General features: G+C 39.5%; 1 long non-coding RNA gene across 1 annotated transcript in view; it reads right to left on the bottom strand.

Moving 5' to 3' along the window:
• Positions 1-26,101, bottom strand: part of LOC111820420 (uncharacterized) — a 103,849-nt gene that overhangs the window by 689 nt on the left and 77,059 nt on the right. The window lies entirely within an intron of this gene.

The following is a 26,101-nucleotide window of genomic DNA, read 5'->3' as shown; positions in this document are numbered from 1 at the left end:
CAAACTTTGGCTCAAAGATGGACTTCAAGAGTGGCTTCAGTTCTGAGATAGCAGTATATCTGGGGTCATAGTCTTGGGGATTCCTCCAGTCTCTGTCAAACCAGTAAGTCTGGTCTTTTCAAGAATAGATTTGATGCTCTGAACACTAATGATCGAAGACCAGACAAGTTGTGGGATGACATCAAGGACATCGAATATGAAAAAATCAAAGGTTATTAAAAAGACAGGAAAGAAAGAAAAGACCAAAATGGAAGTCAGAAGAGACTATGAAACTTGCTCTTGAACATAGAGTAGCTAAAGCAAATGGAAGAAATGATGACGCAAAATAGCGGAAGAGAAGATTCCAAAGGGCAGCTTGAGAAGACAAAATAAAGTATTATAATGACATATGCAAAGACCTGGAGGTATAAAACTAAAAGAGAAGAACATACTTGGCGTTTCTCAAGCTGAAAGAACTGGAAAAAAAAAATTCAAGTCTAGAGTTACAATATTGAAGGATTCTATGGGCAAAATATTGAACAACGCAGGAAACATCAAAGAAGATGGAAGGAATACACAGAAGCACTGTACCAAAAAGAACTGGTCAACATTCAACCATTTCAGGAAGTAGCATATGATCAAGAACCAATGGTATCAAAAGAAGAAGTCCAATCTGCACCACAGACATTGGTGAAAAATAAGTCTCCAGGAACTTACTGAATACCAATTAAGATGTTTCAACAAACATGCAGCACTGGAGGTGCTCACTTGCTATACCAAGAAATTTGGAAGACAGCTACCTGGCCAACCGACTAGAAGAGATCCATATTTGTGCCCATTCCAAAGAAATGTGATCCAATAGAATGTGGAAATTATCGAATAATATCATTAATATCACACACAAGTAAAATTTTCCTGAAGGTAATTCAAAAGCAGTCACAGCAGTACATCAACAGGGAACTGCCAGAAATTTAAGCCAGATTCAGAAAAGGGCACAAAATGAGAGATATCATTCCTGATGTCAGACAGATCTTGGCTGAGAGTAGAGAACACCAGAAAGATGTTTACTTGTGTTTTATTGACTATGCAAAGGCATACCTGTGTGTATCATAACAAATTATGGATAACATTGTGTGGAATGAGAATTCCAGAACACTTAATTGTGCTCATGAGGAACTTTTACATAGACCAAGAGGCAGTTGTTCAAACAGAACAAGGAGATATTGTGTGATTTACAATCAGGAAAAGTGTGCCTTGGGGTTGTATCCTTTCACTATACTTAATCAATCTGTATGCTGAGCAAATAATCTGAGAAGCTGGACTATATGAATAAGAATGGGTCATCAGGATTGGAGGAAGACTCATTAACAACCTGTGTTATGCAGATGACACAGTCTTGCTTGCTGAAAGCAAAGAGAGTGGAAGCACTTACTGATGAAGATCAAAAACTACAGTCTTCAGTATGGACTACACCTCAACATAAAGAAAACAAAAATCCTCACCACTGGACCAATAAGCAACATCAATATAAATGGAGAAAATATTGAAACTGTCAAGGATTTCATTTTACTTGGATCCACAATCAATGCCCATGGAAGCAGCGGTCAAGAAATCAAACCACGTATTGCATTGAGCAATTCTGCTGCAAAAGATACTAATAAAGTGTTGAAAAGCAAAGATGACACTCTGAGGACTAAGGTGCGCCAGACCCAAACCATGATATTTTCGATCACCTCATATGTATGCGGAGGCCTGGTGGCACAGTGGTTAAGAGTTTGGCTGCTAACCAAAAGGTCAGCAGTTCTAATCCACCAGCCAATCCCTTGAAACCCTATAGGACAGTTCTACTCTGTCCTATAGGGTCACTTGACATGACAGCAATGGGTTTGGTTTGGTTTTTCAGATGCATGTGAAAGCTGGACAATGAATAAGGAAGACCAAAGAAGAATTTATGGCTCTGAATTACGGTGTTGGGGAAGAATATCGAATATACCATGGACTATCAGAAGAACGAACAAATTTGTCTGGGAAGAAGTACAGCCAGAAAGCTCCTTAGAAGCAAGGATGGTGAGACTTTGTCTCATATACTTTGGACTTGTTATTAGGAGGGATCAGTCCCTGGAGAAGGACATCATGCTTGGTAAATTAGAAGGTCAGTGAAAGAGAGGAAGACCCTCAAGGAGATGGACTGACACAGTGGCTGCAACTATTGGCTCAAGCATAGTGACAATTGTGAGGACAGTGCAGGACCAGACAGTGTTTCGTTCTGTTGTATATAGGGTCACTATGTGTGGGAATGGATTCAACAGCACCTAACAACAAGAACAACAGGACGGCTAACGTAAAAAAAAAAAAAAAAAAAAAAACAGAAAATAACAAATGTTAGCGATGATGTGGGGAAATTGGAACCCCTATCCATTGCTGGTGGGAATGCAAAATGGTACAGTCATTGTGGAAAACAGTGTGGTGGTTCCCCAAAATATTAAAAATAAAACTAACATACGATACAGCAATTCCACTCCTAAGTACATACCCAAAAGACTTGAAAGCAGAGACTCAAAAAGAGGCTTGTATACCAGTGTTCATTGCAGCACTATTCACAACAGCCAGAAAGTTGGCATTTGCCCATCGATAGATGAAAAGATGAACAAAATATGGTACATACATACAAAGGAATACTACTTAGCCAATAGAATAAATGAAGTCTTGATACATGCTACAGTATGGATGGAGCTTGAAGACATTATGTTGAGTGAAATAAACCAATCACAAAAGGACAAATATTATATGACCTCACTTATATAAAAAGATAAGAAAAAGGCAAATGTATAGAGACCAAAGTTTATTAGTAGTTACCAGAGGCAGGTGAACCCTGGTGGCGCAGCGGTTAAGAGCTTGCTGCTAACCAAAGTCGACAGTTCAAATCCACCAGCCTTTCCTTGGAAACCCTATGGGACAAGTTCTGCCCTATCCTACAAAGTCACTATGAGTCAGAACCGACTTGACAACACCTATCAACAACAACAACAGGGGCAAGAGGGAGAGGGAAAAGAGGGGTTAATGGTGATGGAAAAATTGCATTGATTAAAGGTAAGTTTGCATAGCCAATCATTTTAATTGTTGTCAACAAGTTGTATACCTGTAAAAAGTTGAATTGGCAAAAGTTGTGTGATAGATACATTTCAAGAACAACAAAAAAATGTAGCTGCTGAGGCTGCTTATGTACAGCCAAGCATCTCATGGGATTTAGTACCCTGGGTTAGAGGTTTAGGGTCATGGTTTCATGGGACATGCCAGTTAACTGGCCTAATAACATGTTTAGTGCTTCTGTTCCACCTCCTAGTTTGTTGCATAGTGCCTGAGGTTTTAAAAGCTTGCAAGCGGCCATCTAAAACACAACAATTGGTCTCTACTCACCTGTAGCAACATAGGAAGAAAGAGGATCAGGAATAGGAGGAGGATATGGAATGTGTAGCTAATTACCTCCATGAACAACTGCTTCCTTTGCCATGAGACCAGAAGAACTCGATGGTGCTCAGCTATCATTACTGAACATTTTGATCAAAGATTCCATAGAAGAATACTGATCAAAAGGGTGAAAATGCAGAACAGAATTTCAAACTTTCATGAACTCTAGATTTTTTGGAGCCATGGAGTGTAGATGAACCACTGAAACAATTACCCTAAGATAATCTTTAAACTTTAAATCAAAAATATCCCCCTGAGGTTATCTTAAAACCCAGTAATAGTTTAGCTGAACTACTAAAACAGGTCTGCCTTAAGCATTATGCTCCTTTAAAAACTGTCTATATGGTATCAAATTGACAATAGCAATTTATTCGAAAGATTAGATAGGAACATTAGAGGGTGCAGCGGTTAAAAGCGTGGCTGCTAACCAAAAGGGTGACAGTCAGAATCCACCAGCCACTCCTTGCTCTGACCTATAGGGTTGCTATGAGTTGGAATTGACTCCACAGCAAGGGGTTTGGTTTTTGTTTTTTGTTTTTGTTTTTTTTGGTTAGGGGGCAGTGAGTTTATGTTAATGAGGGAAGAACACCTCAGAATAGGAGGGTGGGAATGGTTGCACAAGTTGAAGCATGTAATCAATGTCACTAAATTGTACATGTAGAAACTGTTGGATTGGTTTGCCGTGTGTATTCTCAACAACAACAACAAAATAATGAAAATTTAGAAAAAACAATGAACTGAGCAAAGAAAGAACAATAGAAGACAAATTAATTTAACAAATGCATTTAAGATTCATGTGGTCACAGACAATAGCTTTCATCACTCCAAGGCAGCATTGTTCTGTTAAACATCTCTCAGTGTTCCAATTATTGAACGTCTTCTAGTTCAAAATCTACCTAGAAGCTGATCATAAAGCATAATTCCCAGTTATTGGATGCTGGCAAATCTTTGTCAAAAGCTTGCCAAAGATATCTGAGAAATCTTTGAAAGGACAAGGGGAGAAGGCTAAATGCATCCAGCTAAAAGCTTGGGAAGTAAGCTTTGTACACTTCTTAATACTTTCATTACTTTAGGCTACTTAGTGCAGTGGTAATTTACTAAATAGGGACAATTTACTAAAGCGACTCTAGCAATGTAAAAGAATTATTGCACCTCTGAAAAAAGTACACAGCTTTCTCTCTGAAAAGATGAGACCTAACATTTCCAATAAAGTTGATTTACTACTTAATGCACATCTGAAACAGCGTGGTGTTACTTCAGAGAGCAGTTTGTAGCAATCTGATTTACACTAATCAAATGAAATGGTACATTTTCCTGACACGTAAATGAAGAGCACATTTTAAAAAATTATTTAAGAAAGTAGCTATTAGAAATGATTAGGCATCATGATGGAAGCTAGTGGATGGTTCACACATTAAATTGATGAAGTTTTGTTGTCTCTAAGGCTACGTCTTTGTGATTATCCATCTTGTAAGTTTTCTTTAAGAAATAAAATGCCAATCTTTATAATTTCCTTTAATTTTATATCAGAAAGATTTAAACATACATAAGAAACATGGGGAGGGGGGCATAATGAGAAAATCTAACCAAACAGGAGTTCTAGCAGGAGAGAAAATACTATATAAGAAATTATGCCATTAAATGTTTGCTTGTTTTTAAGGTATCTTGGGTGTTTTTGTGAGGGCATAAATTTTATAAAGTTTAATTCCTTGGACAGTTACTGAACACTTGCGATATGTCAGGCATGGTATTAAGTGCTTGAAATGCAAAATTGTATAAAAATGCAGTCGTTTTACATAATAAACTCAAATTTACTGCCGGAGATAAATAGATAAAATGATCCTCTCAATAGAGTGTGTTGAGTTATGCAGAATCACCTAAGAGCGCATCCAAACCAGACCTGGCAGGTTAGGGAGGTCTCCCAAAGTCTATGTTGAGCTAGAAGAACAAATATTTAATTATTTGCCAGGTTGGAAGGCAACAAAGGAGGAAGAAGTTAAGAGGACCAGAAATTGGGGTGAGGGGGTCCTCATACAGAAGCGAAGAGATTGGTAAACTTTTGAAGGAGTAGTTGTGGGGAAGAGGGGGGGCTGACACATAAATGGACTAGAGATCTGCATAGAGACAGAGCACTGAATCTGGCTGGAGTTAGAGACCATTAATTCATAATAACATCAATCTTTACAGATGTACATTTTTTCACAAGCAGTCTGGCAGCCTGCGTCATACTTCCAAACTTGAGTTTTGGAAGTATGGATGCGATGGAATTATAAAGGGGCAAAGCAAACAGTGTGTTGGAGAGTGGATGGTGATCTGCCCTCATAGTACCCTGTTCTTTTCCTTAGAGCAGTTATCACCCTAGTAGGGACATCATGAGTAGTGACTAGGCTGCTTCAAGTCTTTTCTCCCTACTGGAATGTTAGCTCTGTGGAGTCAAGGATTGTGTCTACCCTGCTTACCGTTGTGTCCCCATCCCCTAGCACTATGAATGAATGAATAAATGGCCATGATAAGAACAACGTTGAAGCTGGATAAGAAAAAAATGAAGCAGGAGAGGTTGACAGATTAGGAGAAAAAAAAGGGATTCAAATCACCCAGGATTATTTTGTTATTTCGGATGGAGAAGACAATAGCGCGATGACTTGGAGCTTGGTAAATAAAAAAGTGTTAAAGAGTAGTTTTGCAGGATGACATAAGCTTTCTAGTAGGGAAGTTTTGCTGTTTGTCTGTTTTGCTTTGACATAAAGCAGAAGTATAGGTTTTAAATTGCATTCAATTATGGTATAGAATCAAGTAGTAAAGGGTATAAGCTTTAAAGTCAGAAAGACTTGTGTTTAAACTGCAGCAGCTCTGCCACTAGTTATATGACCTTGAACAAATTATTTAACCACTCTGTATGTCAGTTTCTTCATCTGCAAACTGAAGATGGTCATAATACAGAAGGTTGTGTGCTGTAGGAACTGTTGCCATGTCTCAGGCATATCCCCTTGCTCTCATCCTGACACCAATTGTCAGCACCTTCTTTATTTACTTGAGAGCTTTCTCTGGCCACCAGAGCCCAATGGCCCAATGGTATAGAAGTGCTGGGGAATTAACCCCCAAATGCCCTCAACCGATGATTAACGGGAGTTGTTATACAGATTCCAAAGCCTCCTTAACCCTGGAGTAGCATATTCATTTCCTAGGACTGCCATAACATAATACTACAAACTAGGAGAATTATAAGAACAGAAATTTATTGTCTCACAGGGCTAGAGGCTAGAAGTACAAATAAGTGTGTCAGCAGGCCAGAGTTCTCTCTGATGGCTCTAGGAAAATATCCTTACTTGCATGTTGCAGCTTCTGGTAGTCCCAGCTGTTGTTCCTGGGCTTTCAGCTGCAGCATAATCATGCTTTACATGGCCATTTTCCCTCCGCCTGTCTCTTCTCCTCTTTCAGAAGGACACAGTCAGATTGGGTTAGGACCTGCTCCACTCCAATATGATCAGGTTAATTTAACCGATAACGTCTTCAAAGACCCTGTTCCAAACAAGGTCATGTTCACTGGTACCAGGGATTAGGGCTTCAACATATTTCTTTGGGGGATACAATTCAATCCACAACAGGTGGGATGAGTCTTAGGATCACATTCTACACTGGCTCCTAGATTTTTCCCATTTTATCCAGATGCTATCTTCAGTAGTAACTTGTTTGATAACGCATGCTTTATTGGCTGCTTTCTCTTTTCTCTTTCTCACTCCGCACTAGTATTTCCTGGGAATCATCTCTCAAACTATTTGTGTTCAAGTCCTTGTTTCAGGGTTTGCTTCTGGGGAAATCCAACTAAAACAAGTAAAGTGCTTAAAACAATGACTGGCATACAGTAAGCATTTAAGAAATGTTTTTATATGTAAATCATAAGGGATAATATGAGGAATAAATGAGATTTTCCTACATAAAATGCTCAGGCCAGTGCCTGGCACATAGAATGTGCTCAATCAATAGCCATAGTATTGTTAGGGACTGGGAAACGGCCATTTACTTTCTAGGATCTCTCTTGGCGCAGTGGTTAACGTGTCCAGCTGCTGACCAAAAAAATCAACCGTTCTAAACTGCCAGCCTCTTCATGGAGGAAAGATGTGGCAGTCTGCTGCCGTAAAGATTATGGCTTTGGAAACCTCATGGGACAGTTCTACTCCGTCCTATTGGGTCGCTATAAGTCAGATTCGACTTGATGCAATGGGTTTGGTTTTGGTATTTGGTGTTATATTGAATTTAGGAGAATAAACAGCTTCTACTCTGATGTGTACACGTGAGTGGCCTCCAGGAACAGCCAGGCAAAGAGATGGAGGCAGCATTCTTTGAGTGGGCTAAGAATGAGGGATGTTATTGTTGTTAACTGCCGCCAAGTTGGCCCCCAACTCATGGTGACCCCATTCACAACGAATGCTGCCTGATCCTTTGCCTTCCCCATGATTGGTTGTAGATCAGACCACTGTGATCCATAAGGTTTTCACTGGCTGATTTCTGGAAGTAGATTGCCAGGCCTTTCTCCTTAATCTGACTTAATCTGGAAACCCTGCTGAAACCTGTTCAGCATCAGAGCAATGCCCAAGCCTCAGTGACATATAGGTGGTGGCTGCACATGAGGTGAACCACCATTGCCCTCATGGCTTCCTTAAGGTGCCAGGATCAAGTTTGTGAGGTCAGTAGGGTAAGGGCAGAGAACGTACACGTGAGTGTGGGAAGACATAGAGAGATGTTTTCGTTTTGGATGGGCGACCATTTTGGGTGGATGACTGAAATGTGAGCAGAGCGGGTTAAGCTGACCCCATGGTACCTCATGAAGTTGCTTCACTCTACCCTAGGCTGAGGCTGGAAACCTAAGGGAGCTAGCAGTTAACAGAAGGGGCTGGAGGTTGGAAGCAGAGATCACAGGTCAGATATAGCCACATACAATGGCAGATTAGAGTCTTCGGATTAAATCAGGACAAACAGGATAACATACAGGAAGAGAAACAGAACATGTTCATTAGTTTGCGTCTTCTCTTGGTTCTATTGTGAGTAATAACCATATCTAAGCTTAGGTAGTATCCTGTTCCTTGAGAGTAATAGTCTATAATTACAAGTAAATATGGACTAAGTTCCTACTATTGCCAAACCAATTATGTTCAATGATTTCTTAAATACCATTAGAGAGATTTGGACACAGAAATGGGGATGAAGAGGGGGAGAATTTATTCCCTACCATTAGCATATGAGGATGGGCCCATGAGATAGCCCCATTTGCTGCCTGGAGAGCCACAGTGAAATGATTCGGCAAACATGTATGTTGCACTATGTGCCGTGGTGTCGCAGTGGTTAAGCATTTGGCTGCTAACCAAAAAGTTAGCAGTTCGAAAGATGTGGCAGTCGGCTTGCATCAAGATTACAGCCTTGGAAACCCTATGGGGCAGTTCTACTCTCTTTATAGGGTCACAGTGAGGCAGAATCAACCTGACGGCAATGGGTTTGGGGTTTTGGGGGGTTATGTGCTGGGAACTTCACTTATATTGTTGCATTGATGAAATATCCCCATGTAGGAAAGACAACGTAGATGTGGCAGTTTTAGCTGCCGTTTTGCAGCTGGGATTGCTTTCGGTTCTATGGCATTTCAGCAGTCCGGAAGAGACTGTGAAGCCCCACTGAGGCGGTGATAATTAGAGGTTATAGCTGCCTCCCTTGCCCTAGCTGTCACAACCTCCACTCTCACCCCCCATTCTCAACCTTCCACCCCACGTTATGTTCCTCTGGGGTGATGAATTTCAGAAATAAGGAAAGACAGAAGAACAGCTGAAATAAGATTTTTTTTTTTTTTAATTGTACTTCAGGTGAAGGCTTACAGAACAAATAGTTTCTCATGAAACAGTAGTACACATATTGTTTTATGACATTGGTTAACAACCCCCACAACATGTCAACCCTCTCCCTTCGTGACCTTTTTTTTTTTTTTGGTGAAAATATACATAGCCAAAGAGACACTGTTTCAAAAATTTCTACACGCACAGTTCAGTGACATCGACTACGTGCTTCCAATTGTGCTGCTATTGTCACTTTACATGAAGGCTTACAGAACAAAATAGTTTCTCATTTAACAGTTAGTACACATGTTGCCCTATGACAATGGTTAACAACCTCACAACACATCAGTACTATCCTTACTCAACCTTGGGTTCCCTATCACCAGCTTTCCTGTCCCCTTCTGCCTTCTGGCCCTTGTCCCTGGACTGCTGTACCTCAGTCCCATTTGGTTTTATGGGGCTGTCCATTCCCCAGCTGAACAGTGAACTTCGGAAATGACTTCACCACTCAGCTAAAAGGGTGTCTGGGGGCCATACTCTCAGGGTTCTCCAGTCTCCTTTAGGCCAGTAAATCTGGTCTTTTTTTTTGTGAGTTAGAATTTTTTTCTACGTCCTTCTCCAGCTCTATCCAGAACCCTCTGTTGTGATCCTGGTCAGAGCAGTCAGTGGTGGTAGCCGGGCACCATCTAGCTGTACTGGACTCAGTCTGGTGGAGGCCTTGGTAGCTGTGGTCCATTAGTCCTTCAGACTAATCTTTTTCTTGTATCCTGTTCTCTTCATTCTCCCTTGCTTCCGAAGGGATGAGACCAGTGGAGTATGTTAAATGGCTGCTCACAGGCTTTTAAGACCCCAGACGTTACTCACCAAGGTAGAATGTATAACATTGTCTTTATAAACTGTGTTATGCCAATTGAGCTAGATGTTCCCCGAGACCATGGTCCCCACAGCCCTCTGCCCAGCAATTCAGTCCTTCAGGGTGAAATAAGATTTTAAAGACAGAAAAACTGTGAGACAGGAAAGAACTTGGATTGGGGCGTGGGGAGTATATAACAAAAAAGAGACCCAGGGTTGACAAAAAGATATGACACAGAAAATAAGAAAAAGATAGTGTTTAATAAATGAGCTTTTTGCTTGTGTCAGGATACATATTTCTCTGCCTAAAATGCGTATTCAACTTAGATGACAAAATAGCATGTAATCTAGTCATATTGGGAAAGGAATTGCAGATAGTTTTCCAAAGCCATTAAGGAAAATTTGGTCAGCAGAGGCCTTGCATTTATGCCTGTTCGAGATCATCTTCCAAGTCAGAGAAGGTGGAAACAGTGTTTAGTGTTTGTAAGACTATCAGGGGTAAGAGAAGTAGGAGGTTGAGAGTCTGATTTCAGAACCCAAATCACAAGCTCTTTGCATTAATTTTGACAAAATCGGAAGGTGTTTATTAGGTAGGTGTTTGCAAAGAAAAATTCAAATAAGCATTAGGGGATTTAAAAACCCTGATGAAGTAGTTACCTCCTGCATTATTCAGAATGCTTGGGACTCAAACCGCTGTCCTCTCATATGCCAAGCTTCCCCTGACTGATGGAAGGGCTTCAGAATTTCCCCCTTAGGAAGTATAATCAATGAAAATCCTTTACCAAGACTAGTCTCTGAGGTGTGTACTCACCCTGCTAGGCATGTAAGGGGTGTTTTTCACAAATCATATTAACCTGCTGGCACAGTAACAGTAAGCCTCATTGTAAGTTGGTAAATTTTGCAAATTAATGAATGACAAGATGATAGCTTAGGTCAGTGATACATATTATGCTTAATTTTGATTAAATGTTTGATTTGCATGTTACATTTCTGCCTGTGTGAATAAAAAGGCGATTAGAGGCATCAAACATCATGAGAGCTCTGTGTTTATGTTACATTTCTGCATAACATGGAATGAAACTTTCCAATGTTTCATAATTACTACTGTGTATTAGCATAATCTTAGTATGCATTTAAAAAATTAACTACAACACATATAAATATGTTCATGTTTTCTTAATTAGAGCACTTTAATAATCACTGTTCACTTGTGTATAAGTAGTTGACATACCACTAGAAGAGCTTTATATGAAGTGAATTAATATAAAAGTGGGATTTCAAACTTTTAAATCTACTCTTTCTATAAATGGAAAAAAAAAGTCACTGGATGGAAGCTATTATGTGGTTGAAAGATATAGTTCTAGGAATAGAACTAAAGCTGAACAGCTGTGTAACCTGAGCCAGCGTTCAAATCCTGACTTGGCCACCTCTTAGCACACCTAGAACAAGTTGCTTCACCTCTCTGTGCCTCAGTTTTCATATCAGTAAAATAGGAGTGGCAATTATAATTAAAACACCTCCTAGACTTGTTGTAAGGGTTGAATGCATTGATATAGCACTTAGAACTGCACCTGACACATAATGAGCTCTGCATGAGTGATGGTGATTAATCTCATCATTATCATTGATTGATTGTCAAAGGAGCTATTAATCTAAATTATCAAGAAAAGGGTCTTTGATAAGCTTTCTCAAAAGATCTCAAGGAACATGTAGATATGCAAAGCAAGAAATCAACAGGAAAAATATATATATTACATATATATATTTCTGTCTCTCTCTCTCTCTTAGAGATGCAAAGTACAAGCCTGTTAAATCAATTAAGTTGGGTCAATGCTAAAGGTATCCCACTTCCATGTAGATAGCTAATGAAACAATAATAAGAATAGAAGAGGCAGGTTCTGCTGAAAAGGAAAACTCTCCATTCCTCTCCTTCCTGAGGAAATCTCCTCCCCACCCTCTTCCTCAAGAAGGGGACACTAATAAGGCAGCTTTATTAGTGGCAAATGGGGGAGGAGTGGTCACTGCCATTGGATTCCTCTTGTGGCAGAAGGAGGGAGCTGACCCAGAGCCTATTTTCTTGAAACAAAACCAATCAGGGCAGTTTCTTCTCCTGTCTTTCCTGCAGCCGACCTGAGTATGGTGAAATCCTGCTTTAGGGTTTCAGGCATAGAGAGAAGAAAAGGCCCTTGGGCTATAGGTTGCAGCCCAGTTTACCAGGACAGTCCCTGGACACGAGGCAGGAGCCTAGTTAACAGTGAAGTGAGAATCTGCTTCCTTGTGTTATCATTCCTTGCTTGTATATCTCCCTCCTAGGTGGCTCTTCTCTAGGGTAGGATTTGGCCATCCCTGGAAACTTTAACATAATCCCATCGAAAAGCTTCTCAGCTCCTGCACAATCTACAACATCGTCCAGTAGGGAAATACCCAGAGAGGGAAAGAAACCTGCCCAAGGTCACCTGGTTAGTTAGTGGTAGCCCTGTGGCTCAGTCAAGTCTCCTGTATTAAGAAATTGGATACAATAGCTAAAATAAAGTGGAAAAAAGTAGAAAAAATTGAAAGTGTACAAGTATACAACTGCGTTTGTATAGACTGAGGTCCTATGGACCATGCTTTACTCTTTCCTTCCAAAGTCCTTCTCAGAAAAGCCTCATTCCCACTTAGGCATTTATATCCTGCTCATATAAACTGTCTTTATTTCTCAATTGGATAGAACACACTTCCATCTAATTTGTCCTGTTCCCCTAATTGGCTTTGCCATATTGCTACGTGAGCTTAGAATTGCTGAGCTTCTTCCCTGCATTCCCAGGTGTCCTTAGGGAGCCATTGAATAAATTACTTTTTTTCCAGTGTACTAAATGGTGCCCTAGTGCCCTGAAAGAGTTAATTCACCTCGGAGAGGTGAGCAGTTATTCACCCAAGAACCAGGACTGCTACTGACCCAAAAGGAGCTATAATAATCTGGGCATATGGCCAATTAGCCACACGCTGGCTCAGCAGACATGCGGTAGGTGCCCAACCATTGTTCACGCCCCATTGGAAGTGACTCAACCATGGGGAACATGTGACTTGTTCAGATGAATCCCAGGTCTCCCCAGGAGTAGGGGTTAGAAGTAGATCTGCCTAAGAACACCTATTCAAATTAACACCTGACTTCTGTGGGTCTGTTTTTGTTTACAGCTGGCCCTAGGAACTCCTGAGTGTATAAATTGGCCCTGCAATGACCCTGCCAAAATAGGATATTATATTCCTCGAGAGCATCTCCGGGGTTCAGACTAAAGATATGTATTCCCTGTTCCAAATCCCTTTAGAAAAGAATAAGTAATTATAGGATGCTATTCCATCCTCAGAAAACCTGGTGGCATGGTGGTTAAGAGCTACAGCTGTTAACCAAAAGGTTGGCAGTTTGAATCCACCAGGCATTCCTTGGAAACTCTGTGGGGCAGTTCTACTCTGTCCTATAGGGTCGCTATGAGTCGAAATCGACTTGACGGCAATGGGTCTGGTATTCCATCCTCTAGGGCTGTCCAGGAGAAATATGTGAGCCACATATGCAATTTTAAATGTTCTATTAGTCACATTTAGAAAAGAAAAAATGGGTAAAACTGACTTTAATAATATATTTTTATTTAATTCAGTATACCCAAAATATTATCATTTCAGCATGTAATGAATACTAAAATATTATTAATGAGATACTTTACATCATGTTTGTACTAAGTCTTCAGAATGTGGTGTGCATTTTACAGTTAGAGCACATTTCATTTCGAAAATAGCCACATTTCAAGTGGTCAGAACTAGCCATCTGTGGCTAGTGGCCACCATATTACACAGTATAGCTCTAGGGTTCTTCTGAGTTAGTCTGGCCTCGGAGAGGACCACATCTTCCTCTCCTCCCTACCCATAATGGGGTTTTTGTTGTTTGTTTTGGTTTTTTGCCAGGCAAATCCAGATCCCCTAAGCTTGCTCAACGCTTTATAAATTTGGTCCTGCGTCCTCAGAATGTTCTCAGACTTGACCAATGTTTTACAAACATTTGCATAATGGGATCCTTGTATGCTTTTTCTACCCCAGAATCCTAATTCTTGAAATAAAAATCAGACTGGAAAATTACAGAAATAGAGCCATAGCATTTCCAGAAATGTGGAAAACTATAAGAGGCAGAGAAAAGAAGACAAGGCAGGAGACCAATACAAAAGTGTAGCTGAGTGAGGGGGGACTAAGCTGGGGGGCTGACCAAAGGCAATGGTAGACATTTATGAAGTAAAATCAGATCTTGGAGACTGATTATATCCATAAAATAAGAATCAAAGGAATTGGGCAGAGACTTCAGAGAGAAAGTTAATTTAGAGGTGAATACGATGAGTTCTGTTTTGAAAAGCCTGAGTGTGTTACTCCTATTCAACATCCCTGTGGACTTTGCCAATAAACAGTTACATATACAGATCTGATGCTCATATATATAGATAGTGAATGTTTGCTATTGACCGATCATTTAATAAGGTCGAGGAACATTACATTTGTAACTCCATTTAATGGCCAAAATGACCTTATGAGGCAAAAACTATTATCAATGTTACAGATGTAGAAGTTCAAGCTTAAGTGTTACCATTAGTGAGTTAATTGGATCACACATTTAAGAACCAAGATTCAAACTCCAGCAGTGTGATCCCAAAACCTGCAATCTAACTCAAAATATTACACTGTCTCATTGAGGTATAATATCATAGAGTAAAAATCATGAGTGGAGATGATATTGCTCAAGACGAGGATGAAAACAGATGAATCAGTTAAGGACTAAATGTTTCATAACTCATAATAAATTTAAAAGCGCATTTTTTAACAAGCATTTAAATATATTATGAATAACTATGATTTTTAGTTACAAAGCAAGGTATAGTTAATTGTGATAATTTAATTTAAATATTTTATAAAAAAATTATTCTATTGTTTAATATTTACAATATCTAGAATCTCTTCATTTTTGCCAATTTATGAAGAGGCCAAATTCTGAGAAAAAAGGAAACTAATAATACTCAAGTAAGGAAGTAAAACTTAAGAAAATTTCAAGACTGGATAACTTCCACAGTTTCAAGCAAATGCAGAAGACAATCATTGTCAGGAAAGAAATCTCCACCACTACCTGCCGACTATGCCCACACCCACATCTCCCGTCATTCTTGTCTTTATAAGAATATAAATGGCTATCTAAAAAAATCATTTAATGTAATTTTCCCCAGGGGATGATTGTCTATTTTCATTTTCTGACTAGCATTCTCCGAGCTTTTTGCTTGGTCCCCCACTTGAACTGAGATTCTACTCTGAAGCCCAACTTGCTTTGCTAGGACCCAAAGTCCCTGATCTCCCTTCTTGGCCCCATTTCTATTTTCCATACCAGAGCGCCTGGCAGTTGTTAATAGAAGGCAGAGATAGCACTTAGGACCCCAACACTACCACCTGCCTGAGCACTGATTATCACCCCTGCACACTAATGCTGCCCTAACCCACCCTAGATGACTTGTCTGGAACTCATTTGATTGACCTTTGGAGGCCATAATTGGACAGATCTCAGGATCCAGCTCTTACAAGCTCATTAGGCCTCTGAGAAATGTTCGCACATGTTTCTAGTTTCCCTCAGCCTGCTACTGAGTTCCCAATGCGCCTCTTAGCAGATGCTTATACGTTTATTGTAATTGCTCTTAGTATGCAAGGATTATAATCACACAGTAGTGTGTATATTATATAAAATCTTCCCATTTGAATGTATTTTAGAAAGTATTCTGAAGAAGAAAATTCCAGATAACAAAATAAATGAATCTTTTTTTGTTTAAAACTCATGAAGCAGGTTTTTTTTTCTTTTTTAGAAAAATGAAATGGCCTTAGTATTTCACAGCTAGAATCTCTCCTAAAATTCAACTAAGTTATAACTAAGTTGTTATAAGACTGATAACTACAAATATAGTGATAGGTTAATTAACTAGGTCTTACTTAATACAACTGTCAAGGATCTCTCTCTTTCTCTCAGTTGTGCCAGTTAGCTCCTTCAATAATTCGTATCTATTCTTACGCAGGTTCAGAATCTTCTCTACTCATAAGTCTGGGCAGGTAGCTGCCCAAGTAATGTTTTCTAAAGGAACTTAAATAATTGGTCTAATTAAAATCATCTCATATGCCAGCCTGCCAGTGTGTCTACAATCACTATTAAGTAGTATTAGGAACAAAAACTTCTCACACTTTTAGCTAATAGATCTGTGATTCATTTGCATGAGTCACTACATTTGTTTAACCTCCCATTACAATCTATTGTCACCTGAGCAATAAGTAGAGTCTTCATTTATTTTTACAGTAAACAAATACTTAATGAGTGACTATTGCCCATGCTCTAGGACTATGCAGATACATAAGAGAACATTACAAGAGAGACAAGGTCTCTGCCCTCAGTGAATTCATACTTTAATGTACACTGATGAGGGAGAGAGGTATTGGACAGTGTGTCAGTCAGGGTAGGCAAGGTCATGCTACAGTAGAATATGTTCCAAAACGTACTGACTTCTGAAAACAATGGTTTATAGCTGTTGCTACATGCCCTTGGCAGGTTAGCTGGGGCTCTGCTCCACATCTCTTCACTCTGGCATTTGTTTAAAACTTGTGAAGCAGATTTTTTTTTTTTTTTTGAAAAATGAAATGGCCTTAATATTTCACAGCTAGAATCTCTCCTAAAATTCAACTAAGTTATAACTAAGTTGTTATAAGACTGATAACTACAAATATAGTGATAGAGTAGCCACTATCTCAAACATGGCTAGTCACTAGAGCATAGAGAAAAGCACTCTGGAGGGTCTTGCGCTAGAAATTAAATGCCTTGACCTGAAAGAGATAATTCTTTATTTCTTCCAACTCAATAACCAGAGCTAGTCATTGGACCTTACCCAACCACAGGAGGCAGATATGCCTGGGAGGCAGAAAACTGGACATATCTGAACAGTTTTGATGACTACCAGAGATATGTATGCTCTGAGGGCAAGCAGGAGGTAGGAAGAGGCCTTCAGTGTGGTGAGATTTCTAGGCCCCACAGAACAACACCCTTGGAGTCCTGGGCATTGAAGATGAAGCTTGGCAGTGCAAAACACTGAGAAAGGGGAAAAGGGGAGGGGAGATTGCATTTACTGATTATCTACACTGTCTCAGGCACTTTAATTTTATTAGTGTTTAAACATTTAAATTTACAGAATTGAGGCAGAAAATAAAAATGTTTAGCAATGTACAAGGGAGCTAGAGGTATTCCAAAGGCAAACAAGGCACACTGAGCAATCTGAATCAGCAACATGTTACCAGATATAACATGGTACATGCAAAATCATAGCTATGACCTCTAACAGGTAAACATATTCTCCAAGGTTTACCTGAGTGTTCTAACAGAGATCTAACAAGAAGCTGTAAGATGTAACTCATGGAAATACTCAGGGGAACAAAGCTCCCTCTGCTTTCACACCCACAGCTTTCATTCAGAAACACATTAAGACTGTGTAGCTCTTTGTGCTCTGCCTCCAGTCTTCCTAAGAATTTTCAATATTCTTCCTACTTCCTTTATACAGGGTGTTGAGAGAAGAGGCATGCAGCTTGGAAGGAGACCAGCAAGAGCTATGGTTTTTGTTGATGTTGTTTTTTCACTGTCTTTCTTTCTCTCTTCACTCACTTTTCTTCGACACTTAGATTCATAAATTTGTTCTTCTTACATATTTCTAATATCTCCTTCTCAGGCAGAGAAACCCATTGTGTTCATTCTTCTTCTGGTATTGAAACAGCAAAGCACTCTGTGGATTGCAGTTTATAATAGTAGTACATTCTTACTTGGTGCCTTTTTTTTTTTTTTTCTTTCCTTAAGCTCTTTTACCTGTATTTCCTTGAGCTCTTTTACCTGTATTTCCTTGTTACATCTTAGAATTAAAGAATTCAGTAAAAAGTTAAAAGATATTAATGTTGCCATCAAGCAAACACATTTTGGGGGAAAGAATTGAAGAGCATGGCTGTTTTGCTAATTTTCAAATAGCTCTAAGATTTTAGAAATCATTCTCTAAGTTGACATCGACTTCAGCCTGGTTATTTGGAGTTGAATATCAAAAACCAAACTTGTGAATTGGACAAATTTACACTATTACATGAGTATTACCTGGAAAACAAATTGGGTTATATCATAGAACCCTTGAAATGGAATGGATTTGTTTAGAATATGAAACAGAATTGGTCAGAGTTCTACGGAATTTCATTTATAGGGAAATTTAGAGAGAGGAATATACTTGATTATCAGGGATAACTTTTTGGGAGTGGGTGGGAATACAGTAGATTACAGATAACTCAAGACCACACACAGTTCAAATAAAACTACAGTAAACTCCTCATTAAGTCAGAGTAGATTAGCCAGTTTGTATATCAATCAAACACTTGGATAAACTACACCTGGGATCTAAAAAAATCTCATTTCCCAGTGAGGCTGATAAATTAGGTAATTATGAGATTGGAGTTGAAGGACAGCTCTCCAAATTGCAGGAGCTGAGGACTGTGATGGTTAAGATTGTGTGTCAACTTGGCTGGGCCATGATTCTCTGTGTTTTAATGTAATCACTCCCATGATTGAATATACTGTGAGTAGCCAATCAGATGAAAGGAAGTCTCCTTGGGGGGTGTGGCCCACATCTGTATATAAGCAGATGTTCTGGCTTTTTGCTCTCTCTGGATCCTGCGGCTGCTTCCTGTCATCTCATCTCCCGTTCTTGGGACTTGAGCTGTCAGTTTATCTGCCGAACCTGGGATTCGTCGATCTGCACAGCCTGTGAGTGGGAGCCCTGCTCTCCAACCTTCCGACCTTGGGCTTGCCAGCTTCTGCAGCTGTGTGACTTGGGAGAGGCCTCTACCCTGATCCATGGACTTGGGACATTCTAGCCTCTACAATCACGTGAGCTGTTTCCTTGATATAATCTCTCTCTATATATATATTTATACACTTTACTGGTTTTGCTTCTCTAGAGAACCCAGCCTAAGACAAGGACCAAACTTTGGGTAGGGGCAGGGCTATTAAAGGAGTAGATCAAGGGTGCCAGATTGCATGACTCCAGGTGTAGAATCCTATCCTGCAACCACTGGGGAGCTGATAATCAGGGCTAATAACCCACATCATGATTACATGCTCCTGTAGTTCAAGTGACCTAATCCCAAATCCCTGTTGCACCTTAACCACCTCCATCTGAAAACAGGCTAATGTACAAACCTATTAATCTATAAACCAGTTAATCCACATCTCACATAATCAAGCCTTAACTGTATGCACGTGTATGTGTATTTAAATCTATAATCATTAGAAAAAAGGAGCAATTTTCTATACATGAAGGCCTGGAAATTCTGTGTAAGATATAATAAAAATATTTCTTGGCCCTTGTGCTCTAATCTAAATGCAGAATTACAAATGTTATTGAAGAGTATCCCTACAAACTTCTATACACACTCACAACATTAGAAACTTATAAGCATTCTGAAATTGATGGTTATTTTTTAAATGAACATAAATTCATATTTTCAATTGAAATTATATCATCATCATTCATTGACTCAAATAACATGTACTGAGCACTTATACACTAGACCAAAATGCATCTACTATAAAAGAAATTTATATTCTTAATCCCAAGTATGTAAGATATTATAACCAAAAACTGACAACTGAAACACAATAAGTATGTACTTGACATGTAGGACTCAGACTAAAAACACTACAAGAGCAATGACTCAAAGGTTTATTTTCTAAAACAAAGGGCATGTTCTAAAAACAGATTTTACAATAAAGTGCAATTTGATCAATACACCAAAATTTCAGTCTTAATGAAAGGGAGCTTGTCTATCTGTGGTAAAACAGTAAAAAAAAAAACAAAAAACAAAAAACTTAGTAGTAACGGTCAGTACTTTTCAGTTTGCTTTTCAGGATGAACATCCTTTCTAAACCTTAAGCTTTTGTGTCCCTCGGAATTTTGTCTAACTTAAGACATAATCCCTTGAAATATTTTAGTCTAGAACAGGGATTGGCCAACTACTACCTTTGGGTCAAATTCCTGCCCTGAGCTAAGAACAGATTTTACATTTTTTTTAAAAAAAAGAGAAAAAGAAGACAACTATGCAATAAGAGATGTATGTGGCCCATAAAACCTAAAATATTTATTTAAATCTAGCCCTTTACAGAACGAGTTTGCTGACCATTGATCTAAAATATTCCTAGATTCCTCTTCTTCAGTCCTCAAATCCTAATTGGTTCCTACCTTCCAATATCTCTGCCATGTGTCCCGTCTTCTCCACCCCCTTGCTACTCTCCTAGTTTATAACTCCATCTCCTCTTGCCCAATGTGGTTCCCTGCCTCCAATATCACCCTTCTCCAACTGTCCACCAGTTTCATCAGAATAACCTTTTAAACAGCAAAAGTCGCCATGTCCTTCTCAGTAAATCTTTCCTTCACAGCCCAAGACCACTACAGCACATGTGCTTGCTTCTTCCAGTCCCTGCTCCTTGTGCAGATGTCTATTACAGCACACTTCACAGTAGATGACTTATTTGCATGTTAGCCTTCCCGCTAACCTGAGAGCTCCCTTGAGGGTAGATAACGGCCATAATGCCTGCTGCACAGAAGATGTGTGTTGAAAGACTAAATGAATGAATTCATTTAATTCAGTATTTTCTGAGTGTATGTTTTTAATAGAGCAGAAAAATCCCCTAGGACATGGGATATCTTAGGAAGAGAAGAAGATAGGTTTTTGCTACCAAGAGGATATTCGGTAGAGAACAGTAAGACCAGCAGAACTGGAAACCAACTTCTCATCAACTTGTCATGCCAAGGTTTCCCTTCATGAATGCATTTAGATACATAAAATTTTTTTAAAATTATGCACAAGACTAAGCTGTGTACTTACATGTTTGCCAGTTACTTTTATTTTGTAAAGCTGGCTTATGAAGAAATATAGAACTAAAGATTAGGAGAACTGGTACATTTTTTTGTGTGTGGAGATCAAGGATTAAAGGAAGACAAGAGGACATTAACTGCTTCCCTGCTTTTAATTTCTTTCTCCTGGACTCAGAGACAAGGCAATCTCTTTACATTCTCAGCATCCCTTTCTATTAGTCAAGGCAGACTTTGCTGTACTGTGATAAAAATTCACTCTAAAATCCCATGAGCTTAACACAACAAAAGCTTTTTTTTTTTTTTTCGCCAATGTTACATGTCCATTTTTAGTCAGCATGGGCCTCTCCTCCACATGGTTACTCTGGATCTCAGGTTGACAGTGACTCTACCAATTGAACCTGTACCAGGTTCACAATGTGGTCTTTCTGCAAGAGAAGAAAAGTGCATAAAGACCTCATACCTACCTCATGCATGGTTCAGTCCATTGTTCAGAACTAATCACATGGCCCTGCCTAATTGCAAAGCACTGGGAAGAAAAGACATATACTAGGAATGGGAGAAGAACCAGATATTGGTAAATACTAGTAATGTCTACCACATGCTTTTAGTTGAACTAGTTGTCTTGAGTAGGACAAAACTATCCAAGCTGTAGTGTAGAATTGTGTTGTTGCTGTTAGGTGCCATCAAGTTGGTTCCAACTCATAGCAACCCTATGTACAACAGAACGAAACACTGCCCGGTCCTGTGCCATCCTCATAATCATTGTTTTGCTGGAGCACATTGTTGCAGCCACTGTAGAATTAGAAACCCTATTTATTTTGTGAGATGTCTTACTCAGCTGTCTTTGATTTCATATACTTCTGGCCAGCAACTCAATAAAATCTTGTCTTTGTTCCACTCCTATCTTCCTTAAACCTTTGGTTTGTATTGAGATTTTTTTAACCCCTCTCCCTCACCTTAGCTAGTCAAGAACACAGCAAATTTTTACTCCTGGATCAGGTACCTTCTCTGATCAACTGAGCAATAGTTCTATATTTGTTCCCCAATTCTCCCAATTTTCCTGGAGTAAAGGAAAATCAGGACAACAGCCCAGAAATTAGAAATTAAAGCAATAGCCCAGGATCCTGAAGGCTTTTAAGAATGTGGAGAGGACTGAGACAGGAGATATGGTAGAAATGGATTATTGGGAGCTGGGCAACCATAAGCTATGTCCCTCTACTTTCTCACTAGTATGAAGGCAAAGTCCGGGACCACTACCTCACATCACAAAGGTTTCATGTTAACCTGCTTGGGATCTTGACTTTCTCTTGATTACCTTTCATGTTCATTTTAGCCTGCTTCCAACCACATACAAATGTTGAAAAGAAGAAGGCCATGTGGTGTCAACTGTCATTGGCCCTCCAGTCTTGTAGAAATGGCTTGGAAAGGCATGACTTTTCTTTGTTTTATCAATGGCTGTTTGTGCCCTACCTAGTTATCTGGAACTCTAAAAGTGAAATGAATATATGTTGGGCAGGAGGAGATTACTATTGTTTAAATGAATCCATAACAAAAACATGTTGCTACCAGATTTACAAAGGGAAGCATAAGAACACAGGTGAGTAGACACTGTTACCAACATACCCTAATTTCTAGAAGGAGATAAAGGCTTCCTGCCCTGTGAGCAGAAGAATTTATATAAGTCAAGAGCATAATGCATACTTAAGAAGCCGAAATGCCACCACCAAGATAGTCTGTGGGTGGAGTAAAGAAATTTCAATTTTTTCTCTTTCTTCTCTCCCATGTGGCTGAAGATGACCTGGGGTAATTTCCTATTTGTGAAAGGGCCATCATTAACTCTCTTCTCTATCACATCTTGGAAGGTCTACCTAGGAGGTTACAAATGGATTCTGTGTTCATACATTTAGGCCCACACTGTGTTGGCCTGGACGGCATGTTTTAAAAATCTGAATTAGTTGTTAATGTTTAAAATTCAGGGTTTCATATGAAATTCAGGATGCCTGACTACTCTGATAATGCTGGGACTGTATTCACACATGGTGACTTTTGGCTAGAGCTGAGTAGCAGCTGTTCCCTTTAAAGGAGGCAGGAGCTCTCCAAAACTCTAGTCCCTGTAAACCCCATTGTCTCACTAACACTGAGGGTGGGCATTTAACATAGATTTGCCTTGATGTTTTTCTTGGATTTGAGAAGCAAGTGGCATATTTCTAACTCACAGTTTGTTTAACTCATTCATTTTCCTGCCTGGCCAAAAGGGCATTGGTGGTTCAGTGGTAGAATTCTCAGGTTCAATTCCCAACCAATACACCTCATGAGAAGCCACCACCCGTCTGAAGGCTTGAGTGTTGCTATGATGCTCAGCAGGTTTCAGTAAAGCTTCTAGACTAAGATGGACTAGGAAGAAAGGCCTGGCGATCTACTTCCAAAAATCAAGCAGAGAAAACCCTATGAATCACAACGGTCCGATCTGTAACTCATCATGGGCATGGCGCAGAACTGGGCAGCATTTTATTTTGTTGTGTATGGGGTTGCCATGAGTCAGGAGTCAACTCAAAGGCAGCTAACAACAAGTCTAGGCAAAAGACTTGTTGGTCCTGGTGGTCCACATGTGGTCCAGCCAATGTGACAAGATAGAAAACTATAGGGATGTGAAATTAAGACTTAGAGTATGTATTTGACAAAATAATTGCATGTGTGTTATCTGGTTTTTTAGGGCTTTTGGTGACATGTAACAAAAAGAAATACAATCCAAAATGGTCTAAGCAAAAAGTAAATAAGTTGGCTCTATAACTGAAAGGTGCAGGAGCCAGTCTGGCCTTAGGTATAGCTAGACCAGATTCTCAAATGACACCAGCTGCATGAGACTTGTGTCTCTCCATCTTTTGGCCGTGCTTTCTCTGGGTTGACTCCATTCTCAGACAGGCATTCTCCCTTGTGGTCACAAGATATCTGACAGCATTCCCAAGACTACATCCTTTCAGGTCCACATCTGGCAGGAGAGAGTGCTTATCTTTTTCCTGGCATTCCCACAAAAAGCATAATTATATCACATCAGCTCTGATTAGGACAGGTCAGTACCAGTCTCTGTGGCCAGGGGAGTGCCAATCAACCAACAGTGACAGGTCAGGTGCTGAACCAGAAGTGGGGGTATACCTGCCAGATGGAAATTGGGGTATGGTTTCCAGGAGAGGGGTGAATAGATGATGGATAGTATCAGCAGTACATGTCAAATATACTTGGGCACCTTGTTAAAAAGCCAATTCCCATCCTCCACCTCTCAGATATTCTGATTCATTAGGTGTAGAGCTGGGACCAGGAACCTCCTACTTAACAAGATCCCCGGGGATTCTGATGCAAGAATTCATTCATTCAAACTTAGTGAAACATTTTGCAACTACAATGTCTTATTACCATTAACAATAAACATATAATGCTATGCCAGAAACCGTTATTAAAAGTTTTATAAGCTTTATTTCAAATAATCCTTGAATTACTCTGTGAAGTGAGAACCATTATTATACCTACTTTTGGATGATAATATGAAGCTTAAAAAGTTTAGTAACTATGCCAACGACACATAGCTAGCAAGGGGTGGAGTCAAGATTCAAACCCATGGCTATTGAACTCTAATGTGAATGTCATCACTCTGATATAACACCTGTATCTCTTCAGATTTCTGTGCTTGCCATAGACTGAAGGATGGAATTTATGAAGAGAGGCGTTTGATGCTTGCCATTCCTTGACATGAAGAACAGACAACATACTGACATTCAGCAGTATAGGTCACTGTGTTAGGCAAAGTCTTATCAAACATCAATGTGTTACTACTCTGCTGTGGCCTTAGACAAGTTACATTGGTTTTCTGAACCTCAGTTTCCCCTTCTATACAGGAATATTATCGACTTCACTTTGCAAGGTTAATATGGGAATTAAATAAGCAAAAGTCTCAAGACTGCAAATACTGAGTCTTTTTTTTTTAATCTGTATCTTAAATCATAAATGACTAGATATCCAATTTATTTTCCTATCACCTTGTTGCTGTTGCTGATCTATTGAGATGTTGCACTGTGGGCTCCTCACTACCCTCAGCATAGGCCCCAACTGCTTCTGGCCACCTTGTAGTCTTCAGAACATTTGGGACACTCACGGCAGCTGGTATGTCGGTTTCAGAAATAAGCTGTCTCTCGAAAAGAAGAGCAAGGAACATGTGTTTATTAAGTGCCTATGATGCGGCAGCCGTATTTTAGCAATTACTTTGCTAAATTTTAACAACAATGCTACATCATATAGATGAGGACTCTGAAGCTTATACTGCCTATGCAAGTGAAGCTCTCATCCTAGAAAGAAACTGTTCACCTGGTGCTGAGTCTATTTGAATGGACTTTTAGTGAAAATCTCAGTATGTTTGAACATTAATGCTCAAAACCAGAAAGGAAAGAAATTGTCAAGTGTGAAGAAGGAGTGCTGCAATTTTACTGGGGAAAAAACACTGATGAATCTTATAATACTAAAAAAAAAAGACAAAAGAAAAAAGTTGATTATGATGATAAGAAACGTATCTTCTTTTAAATACAGTCCTGTTGTTGGTGTTATTAGGTGTTATGGTGATGCCCCATTCATCTTCATATAATCCAGCTTCTTGGATTATTTGCTCAGCATACATATTGAATAGGTACGGTGAAAGAATACAACCCAGACGCACACCTTTCCTGGCTTTAAACCAGGCAGTATCCCCTTGTTCTGTTTGAATGACCACCTCTAATCTACATATAGATTCTGCATGAACAGGATTAAGTGTTCTGGAATTCTCATTCTTCGCAATGTTACTCATAATTTGTTAGGATCCACAAAGTTGAACGCCTTTGCATAGTCAGTAAAACATAGGTAAACATCTTTCTGGTATTCTCTGCTCTCAGACAAGATCCATCTGACATTAGCAATGATATTCCTCATTCCATGCCCTCTTTTGAATCAGGCTTGAAGTTCTGGCAGCTCCCTGTAGATGTACTGCTGCAACTGCTTTTGAATGATCTTCAGCAAAATTTT

The sequence above is a fragment of the Trichechus manatus genome, unplaced genomic scaffold (assembly GCF_000243295.1).
Source record: "Trichechus manatus latirostris isolate Lorelei unplaced genomic scaffold, TriManLat1.0 scaffold00037, whole genome shotgun sequence".
NCBI classification, from domain to species: domain Eukaryota; kingdom Metazoa; phylum Chordata; class Mammalia; order Sirenia; family Trichechidae; genus Trichechus; species Trichechus manatus.
The sequence above is the reverse complement of the archived record's forward strand: the minus strand, read 5'-3'. Positions and strand labels throughout refer to the sequence as shown.